The following is a 7573-nucleotide window of genomic DNA, read 5'->3' as shown; positions in this document are numbered from 1 at the left end:
GTAACAAAATTTGTAATAGATCTAGACTAACATGAATAAATCTGTGCCATTAGAATTTTTGTTTTCAAAGCTTATAACAACTCACTCTGTCTGTCTGTCTGGCCAAAGTTTGTACACGTTATTTCTCCGACACCCAATCTCGGATCAAGAAGATTTTTGCGCAATTATTTCTTTTACCTGACAACACAAGAATAAATATAAAAAATTAACCACTTAGCTAATTAAATATTGGTAATAAATTACTTTGTTTGGTATCTAAATTAGGGAAAGAAATAGTACATGACTGAAGTGGTGATATAAGCTGAATTAGTCCCCTTTCCAAAGGAAATAAATAGTACTTGACTGAAGTGGTGGTATAAGCTGAATTATTACCAATAGTTGTTGTTTGTTTTAGCGCAACTTCATGCTTTTAACTTTCTCCATGCGCTATGATCATATCACTTGTCTAGACAGACTAGACCATTTGGTAAAGAAGGTGGGGGAAAAGATGAGGGTATCTGAGTGAATGTTACCGTGATCGCTTTTTAAATGCATTAAAAAAAAGTTGTACAACTTGGATTCAAACTCGAGGGCTCAAATCTCCTAAAGGGGACTAATTCACTTTATACCACCACATCTGTTAAGTACAATTTCTTTCCATCGTTTAGTGGCAGTCAGATAGACAAGAGTTGATATAAGCTTCAAATATAGACACAGAATTAATACTTTTTTTTTTCATTGCAACATTAGAGTTTAAATGTACGGTACACCATTATTGCCAGATATTTACAATTCCTTCATCATACAATTTAACACTTCAGTGATACTACTTGTGAGATACAAAGTTCTCATTCTAAAAACAATACTACTCAGTTATAAAATGTAAACATTTGTAGACGTGCGCTCCATTCTCTCGAACCTCTGACAGACGCCCTGATACGATATTGATTTCAATAACCATGTTATCATTTTGTAAGCTCTCTGAATTATAAGTTGTTGTTTTTGTTGTTGTTGTTAGATCCCCGTCCTCCTAATCTACTGAGTTGTTAAATAAAAACGAAAAAAAGTTGAGAAAGTTATCTTCATCTAGGCATAGATTTTATTTACACATTGAAGAATACTGTAAAGATAATTTTTTATTATTAAATGTAAAAAAAACCCAAAGAAATGATAATCGATTTTCGTAGGGACAAGAAGGAAAATGATATTGTTTCTGTAGCTGGAGAGACTATTGAAATTGTGCAAACCTTTAAATACCTTGGTACTATCCTAGACAATAAACTAAATTTTACTGCAAATACTGATTATCTCAGCAAAAAAGGGCAGCAAAGATTACGACTACTAAGAAAACTGTCCTCGTTTAATGTTAGCGAAAAGGCCTTGGCTATGTTTTATCACGCTCACATCTGCAATATTTTAAGTTTCAATATCACTGCCTGGTATGGCAATCTGAGCATTAAAAATAAAAATAAACTTAATAGAATCCTAAATGCTGCTGGCAAAATCATTGGCAAAAAACAAACCCCATTTGGGCAGTTGTTTGAGACAAACATCAATAAAAAAGCTAACAAGATCCTCGAAATAAAGAATCACCCTTTGTGTCAGGATTTTGTGATTTTACCATCACAAAAGAGATACAAGACACCGATAGCAAAGACAAACAGACACAAACACTCTTTTGTTCCCCTGGCAATCAAATCATTAAATAAGAACAATCTGGTATAAACTTTTTTACATGTAAATTATGAGTGAGTCTGGTGTGAATGTACACTTTGGTTTGTTATAGTTATAATTTTTTTTGTTTGGTGTAATGCACAAATTGTAAGACAAATTTCCTTACGGATAATAAAGATTATTATTATTATGTTAGAAATGAACGAATAGTCATTCTCTGGCGCTGCCAGGGTCGAGTTTCGCTAAAGAGAAACAAAATTCATCGTAGTCCCTTTAACAGTTTCCACTGAGGAATTTTCTGGTGATGTGGCAGGTCTGCAGCAGTACCGCCCTCTGACAGGCAACGAAGATGTTCCTAGGAATGTTAAGGGCCTTGAAGGTGTCTGTGAGGTCAGTTGTTATTATCCCCTCGGTTGATATAACAATGGGGTATATTGTTATTTTGGACAATTTCCATAGACGCTTAATCTCCAAGCCTAGGTTCCCATATTTTCTTTGTTTTTCTATCTCAGTTTTTCTTAAATTATGAGACAGTGGTACGGCGATATCGATAATGGTAGCGGTTTTTTCTTTTTTATCGATAAACAGCAGATCCGGGCGATTGAAATCTACCGTTTTGTCGGTCAGAATAGGCCTATCCCAGTACAGCAGATGTTCAGTAGACTCGAGAACCTCTTGCGGAGAGTATTTATAATAAGGGGGAGTGTCCTTACCGATCAATTTGTACGTCAAAGCCAGGTGTTGGTGTATTAACTTTGCAACTTGGTTATGGCGACCTAGGTAGGCTGATTCTGATAGGGCTGGACATCCTGCCATAATGTGTTCAATCGACTCGCCCACATTTCCACATTTTCGGCATTTGTCGACAACATTGAGTTTCAGGATATGCTTCTCGTAATTTTTTGTCCTGATTACTCTGTCCTGTATTGCTGTAACAAAGCCTTCTGTTTCAGGGTAGAGATGACCTGCTTTGAGCCATGTTAAGGAAGCAGCCTTGTCGATGTTGTCCCCATGTAATGAAGCCGGAAATTTTCCGTGGAGTGTTTTTTCTTCCCATTGGCGAATCTCATGCCCTACATCGTCCAAACCGATATTGACATCAGCATTGTGTAGGTTCAGAGGGGTTGCATCGGAGTCGTATTTGCGTAGGAAGGAAAGTAATTGATTGCTGGAGGCGAGCAGTTTTGATCGTATTTTTAAAACTTGCATCTTACATAATTTGAAGATGTTCTGCAATCCACGACCCCCATCCTTCCTGGGCAGGTATAACCTTATGGTGGAGGACTTGGGGTGTAGACATCGAAACTTGGTTAGTAATTTTCTAGTGAGTCTGTCAATGTCATGTAGGTCGGTGTCAGTCCATTTGATCACACCGAACGTGTAAAGGAGCACAGGGACGGCCCAGCTGTTAATTGCAGTGATGAGATTACTGCCAGACAGTTTGGTGTTGAGGATTTTATTAACTCTTTGCCTATATTTGCCAAGAAAGTCCTCTTTTAATTTCTTATGGTTTATCTTGGCATTCTGGTTTATTCCAAGATATTTATAAATAGAGGCGGAGTTCAATTCCTCGATGCCTTCAAATTCAATGTTGGTGTTCGTTGCCTTGCCCTTTTTAATGCTTATGATGCCACACTTATCCAGGCCAAAAGACATACAGATATCGTCACTAAAGCATTTTACCGTTTTGATTAAGGTGTGTAATTTTTGCTCGGTTTCTGCATATAGCTTTAGATCATCCATGTATAATAAGTGGGACACACATTTTGTACATTTAGTGTCAACCCTAAAACCGTTTGTAGAGTCTTGGAGTAATGTAGATAGAGGATTAATCGCTAGGCAGAACCAGAGTGGAGATAGTGAGTCACCCTGGTATATACCTCTTCTTATGTGCACAGAACCTAGTTTATCACGATTTAGGTGCAGGTTTATCTTCCAATTATCCATACAGACTTTCAATAGTTGTTTTATTCTTGGGTTGATTCTATGGATGTCCAGGGTTTTTAATAGCCAATCATGCGGAACTGAATCGAAAGCTTTTTTGTAGTCGATGTAACACATGTGTAAATTTCTCTTTCTTCTATTAGCTTGATGCAATATAATACCATCTATAGTTAGCTGTACTTTACAGCCCATCGACTCTTCAATGCAACCTTGTTGTTCATCTGCTAGTAGCTTATGGGCAGAACAAAATTTATACATTTTACTTTTTAAAAGTGAAGTTAATAGTTTATACACCACTGACAGACAAGTGATAGGGCGATAGTTTGATGGTTGGTTCGGATCCCCTTTTTTGGGGAGGAGAGATGTTCTCCCTTCAGTGAGTTCTAACAGCATTGAAGACGGTTCTGATATTAGCTCGTTAAAACTTGATGTTAGTGGTGCATGTACGGCTGTAAGTTTTTTCAGCCAAAAGTTGTGTATATTGTCCGGTCCAGGAGCAGTCCAGTTGTGGGTTTTTGAAATAGCTGCGGAGACTTCCTCAGCTGTGAAATCCTCATCAGGCATTTCTGGTATTAGGTTGTTTTTAGTTTGGATTTCCTCGATCCAGTCAGCCTGCACATTGTAATGTAGCGGGTCCGACCAAAGCGCCGCCCAGTAGTCGGTAAAGGAGCCGTGTTTAGTGCTATCAATGGTTTGAATTTTGTCAGCACCATTATCAGCTAGTTTACGGAAGAACTGTTTTCTCATGTGCTGAAATAAAGCGTTATGCTCCTTTCTTTTGGTGGTTTCGTTGTAGCGCTTTAACCTAGCTCCCTTTAGTTTAGCTTTCTGTCTCAGAGTATCTTTCAAACATAAGAGTCGTGCGTGGCTATCACAGTCCGTCAATTTGATTCCAGTTGTTCTTAGTATTGTCTTCATTTTGTTAAGTATTTTCGCGGAATGGTTGTTTCCCAGATATTGTCCAATTGTATCCATTTGGCTCCTCAGTTGATTTATATTGTCTTCAAGGCGCCTTTTCCATGCTGGCACATGTTGTTTTGGTCTTTGATTAATTGGGCCTAGCTCGAAGGTCTTTTGCCCAGAGAGCTCCGTGACAGCCACAGCGGCGCAGTATATAGCGAGGTGTGTCTCAAACAAGTTTCTTGGTGTTTCAAAATGGTTGGCTAAGACTTTATTTATTTCATTAATATATGTGTTTGTCTCTTTCTTGACGTTTAGCTTGGGGATACGAGGCCTAGAGTTAAGATTGGTGTTTTTATAACGGTCTATAAGATTAGAAAATTTTGAGTGTAGCTCATTGCTTATTGCCGATGTTGGGTCATTCTCTTGTTGGTTGGGTGTTCTACTAATGTCTTCGTTGGTCGGCTGTGTGGGCGTGTCGTTTATATCTGAGATGAGCTCTTGTATATGAAGCTCATGACCTACTTCCCTTCTTATCACGTCAATTTCTGCAGGGGTCAAATAACATTTTTTAATTATTACGGATCTTCTGTCTACAACATTCTGCTCTGTAAGGTTTAGATTAGGGTATAATTTGTTAAATTCCAGGGAGAGTTTTTGCCTATAACCTGGTAGAGGTTTATCATCACAAATGTTAACACGGAAGAACGATTTGATAATGTCTATATTCATTTCTCTCGTCCATTTGATCCTTTTGGCTCCTCTTGTTCTACCACCAACAGTCGTAGACAATATACAACAACAAATATATATTTCATATATTGCATTTCATTTCTTCAGATCCCCTTCCCAACACGTCTTGCAGCCTCATATTTATATACTTGAGGAATAAAATAGTTTGCGACGAGTAGGTATATGTCTAACTGGTTGACGAGTATGCGCTACGCCCGTCGTCCCACCGCGTCCTGAATTGCTGTTCCTTACGTTGAAGTTTTGGGCTATTTAACAACTTTTTTTTTTTTTTTTTAGCTTTACTGATTTCTTTACCCTTTTTGTTTTACCCTCTTTCAGGGTTACATGTGTGTGTGTGTGTGCGCGCGTGCTTGTGTGTGTGTGTGTGTGTGCGTGCGCGCAGAGATCAGCTATGACGTCAACATTCTACACGTGCACTCGTGATAAAAGAGATTTATTCCTATGTCAACGGCGGAAGACCAAGAACAGTGAGGGCGGGGCAGGAGGGGGGAGGACTACACCTGGGGAAAGGTGCTGTTTGTTTGCCTTGTACAATGTCTTGCTGAGTTGTTAGAGAGATAAGGTTTGAAGGGAAAAAAATAGCAAGACAAAGCCACAATCAAGGGAAACAAATGAGAATACAAAAATTATCCTTCTAGTTAAACAAGTAAAATTTAAAAAAAATACCTTTTTAAAAACAAAGCATATCTAAAGGAACTACCGCCAAATTACTACAATATATATATATATATATATATATATATATATATATATATATATATATATATATATAAGGTTTAACTCTTTCTCTCTCTCTCTCTCTCTCTCCATATTTATAACACACAATTAATGCATTACCACTAATTGATTAACTCATTGGTTAATTTTAGCTATTGATTCATGGATTGGCATGAACAAAATATAATTGTGCAAAATTTCAATTTGATCTGAGAATGGGAACTGGGAGAAAAAAAAACGTGTACAAAATGTGTACCAGACAGACAGATGGAGTGAGTTGATATTAGCTGTGTACAAAATGTGTACAAGACAGACAGACAGACAGACGGAGTGAGTTGATATTAGCTGTGTACAAATCAGAAAAACGTTATCCCTGAAATGAATGATGTATACAAATAATAACTAGAAAGGCAGCGCTAGGGACAAATCTTTTCAATGAGACAAAATGGTGAATGAAATATAGAGACTTAAGAGATAGTCCTAACAAGGGCAAGGACCATCCGATTCAACAACTCTACCTAGCAGCAACACAGAATTAAGCAAAAAAAAAAAAAAAAACACAACAAAACAAACACAAGTATTGCCTTAAGAAAATACCGCAAATAAATAAAAGTAAAACTACCCTACCCCCCACATACCCTTGTGTTCATTCGAACATCGAAGAACTCAAAAAGGTGGCCACAATTACAGTTTAGGGAAATGGACAATATTACAATTAAATATTTTTAATGACACGTGTAGTGGTTTTCTCTTCTCAAAGAAACGTGTAGTGGTTTTCTCTTCGCAAAGACATGTGTGGTGGTTTTCTCTTCTCAAAGACATGTGTAGTGATTTTCTCTTCTCAAAGACATGTGTAGTGGTTTTCTCTTCTCAAAGACATGTGTAGTGGTTTTCTCTTCTCAAAGACATGTGTAGTGGTTTTCTCTTCTAAAAAAAAATTTCGAGTGGTTTTCTTATTACAGACGAGATAAAAGATGAAAACAGGAGCAATCAACTCTTTAGGCTTATCATGCAGAGGCGGGACAGTATTTCACAATGAAATAACACAACATGGAGCTGTGTGCTTTTTTAAAAAAAAAATTGTTTATAATGCATCATTTCTTGATGACGTGTTGACTGGTTTCAATACTGAACGAGTTATCGAGCTCTAAACGCTTAGGATTGGTTGGCCTTTGAATCCATCCACTTTCGAAGCGCTGAAATGACAAAGCTGACACTTTTTAAGGAAATTTCTTTTGTTTTTGTTTGATGGTTTTTGAAGTTCTTTCCGAAATGAAGATTGTTATGTCCGACAAAGCTCTTCATCAGGACGGCAGGGTTTGAGCTCGGGACCTTCATGTCTCGTGACGTCTAGGTCTCAAGAAGAGATGAATTTATTGAACTGCCTGGTTGTGTGCTATACGTTCTGTTTTCATAATGGGAAGGAGCACACTAAACATGTACAACAAAACACAACTTCTAATATCTACCATTCCTTCCCATGTAGGCCTATCAATATACTTAACTTACATACAGAGTAAGTTGGAAATATAACTAGCTCAATATATAGTTCAGTTTTATTTTCGTTATTTTCATTGATTAGATTTACCAATATTACTTATATACA

Source organism: Biomphalaria glabrata, chromosome 2 (assembly GCF_947242115.1).
Source record: "Biomphalaria glabrata chromosome 2, xgBioGlab47.1, whole genome shotgun sequence".
NCBI lineage: Eukaryota > Metazoa > Mollusca > Gastropoda > Planorbidae > Biomphalaria > Biomphalaria glabrata.
The sequence above is the reverse complement of the archived record's forward strand: the minus strand, read 5'-3'. Positions refer to the sequence as shown.